The following is a 2,769-nucleotide window of genomic DNA, read 5'->3' on the forward strand; positions in this document are numbered from 1 at the left end:
ATACTATTTTCACCTTCATTTCACACACATAACCTAGGGAATTGTGCCAAGGGCGTTCCGAGGTGCCGATGGCTGTTTTCGCAAAGAAATGAGGGGTCGGTACGCTGTTTAACGAGCTGCTGATCCAGTAAACGAAGCACAAGCCGAAGTGCTACCGTTTTTCTTAGATTTTACTCCGACTAGCCGACTAAGGTAGGATTATGGTTAAGTTACATTATTACATAGTTATTAGAACCTAGCTATGGTTATAGTCGTTAAACTACAATTGTTTTCCAATTAATGTTTTCCAAAGTGAAGACATTGCTTTTACATAAAGTAATGTTATCAAAATTATATTTTGGCGGGCACGTAGTAACTAGAAGGGGGATATCATTAGTAGACTCTTCTTACCTTAGGAAAGCAATTCGTATACATCCCAATCAACCGCAGGACCCGTTTGCTTACCTGGAGAAGTTTCCCAACGTGATATCCTTTATTAGGCCAAAGCGTGCTATTCCAAACGTCATATGTAAATCTAAAGTATTTTCATAAAACGACTATAACTCTATTAAGGTTAGGTCAGACCTAAGAGTCTGCTGATCAGACCTCGAGTCTGCTGAATTGAAACAGACTCAAAGTCTGCTGAATATTACCGACTAGGTACTTATGCATACCATTAGCATCCTGAGGAAAGAAGTTTTGATATCACTGAACCGATAATATAAGGTGGACATGTTAACCTTTTTATGGTCTGAACTGATTTTACTCTTGTAGTAGACAGTTGTTTATTGCAAAGAGTCTGATAAATGTTTGCATGAGATTATTGTCTCTGAAATCGTTCTAATACAAAATAGATAATAAAAAGCAACTCTGACCGAATACACATGTGTCTGGATCCAAACATAACTGATAATTGGCATACAAAACCAAGTCAGCCATAACCGGTTCTCTAACAGGGCCACATAGCCTAGGGGAAGATTGTCTCCAAACATGGGCTATGTACTCGAGAAACCTTTGAATTGTGTGTGTAGGGCAGTGGTACAAATCCCGGGAATGACAGGCATTCTTGTTGAGTTTGTGAAACAGAAAACTATATTTGTATTTAACGACTGTTATAAACTGTTTTATCGAGTCAATGTTTCACCAGCATATAGCTGACGTGTTTTTCCACCCATGCGGGTAATTAGAGGGCGATAGATGGTATACAAGGATTTGAGTCATAGAAGATCGCTCGAGATGGCTCGTTTTGAATACTTATAATCCTTGTAATATTAATATCACTGTTTTGTAAAACTGAAACTCGGGTGTTTAATTCCCGAATAATTTTGATACTGTAAATTAATATTTAATATTTAAAGACTTATGCTAAAATGAGCCCACTACTCTGATATATTTTCAAAACAGGTACCAATTGTTGGTCACACTTCTAGGCCCTGGATCAGGGTGTGACAGCTTGGTATCAGAGCCATTGGTTTCAGCGAATTAGGTATTAACAAAAATTAGTACCTAAGCTTTAACCATTTATCTAATAAAGTAGGGATAAGTTATGATTGGTAGTCTACCTATCCCTAAGCTTATATATATGCAGATGTCGTACACAAATTATTACGGACAAAAACGTTGGGTTGCAAGGCGATCAAATCCTGCCCCCAATGTTGAGCCATCTAATAGAGCTAGCACAAATTTTGGTTCTAAGTGGCCGACTGTATCGGTGAACCCGACTGAACCGGTGTAGACAAATCCGGCTGCTCTGAATAACTTTAATAACCTGATGAATCCAAACCAGATGAACCTTGTTGATCAAATCGATCCTTACTTGGCTTACGGAAGCCAACCAGTATATGCTCGAGGAAGCCCCAAAATGCCAATTGAAATATCAAGTGACACTTCAGAAAGTGTTCCGCTGACTGGTACTCCAAACTACTATCCATACGAGGATATGGAAGTTCAGAGTAAGGTTAAATAGGAAACAAGTACTAAATCCTCTAGTTGGATGAACTGTCATTCCAACCAAAATTTGTGGCATTTTGGATCACCACCTCCAGGTGCTCAGATTCTAGCTGAACCCAGTCAAAGACCATTTTATTACTCTGATAATCCTAATTTTGCACCTTACCGAGGACCTGTGCCGACTATATCCGAACAAGCAAATGAGATACGGGAGGAGGCCCGTTTAATCGAGGAGTTTTATACAACCAACCTTCCCGACAAGGAAATGCAGGCTTACTTAGCAAATTCTCACCTGTATCCAAGGGAACTGCTTATCTTTTTCCTTCCGCATCCGCACCAGTAGGGTATCCTAACCAACCCAACTCTGTGATGGATGAACTAAGAAATGAGAGGGTTAAAAAGAAAAGGATGAGCAACAAGATTATCAAGAAATGTGATAAGATGAAGAGTTTAGTTAAGAAATGGGCTAAGGATTAGGATTATATAAATGTTGTTGCTTAAACATGTTGTATTTTTCTATCCTTCTGTACTGTTGTAAATAAAAGCCTGTGTTTTGTGTTTTAAATCCATGTATTTATGTGATTCACAGAATGTCTGAACAACAAGAAACCCGAGTAAGTCAAGGGAGTCAAGCTGACAAAGCGAAGACCCCTGAAAATAATAATAATTCAATTCCGGAAGAATATATTGGAGGCATTCGTGATATGATAAAGGAAACGGTTCCCCGCTAATCAAGGAAGCTGTAACTCCTTTAATAAAAATGGTGCAAGACCATACAACAAATTCAAAAAGTCTGGCCAAATCAAAATCAATAAAACAAACACAGCCAAGCCATAGTGT

This window comes from Bidens hawaiensis, unplaced genomic scaffold, assembly GCF_021521415.1.
Source record: "Bidens hawaiensis isolate Kalapana, Puna unplaced genomic scaffold, B.hawaiensis_p1.1 tig00001461_1, whole genome shotgun sequence".
NCBI lineage: Eukaryota > Viridiplantae > Streptophyta > Magnoliopsida > Asterales > Asteraceae > Bidens > Bidens hawaiensis.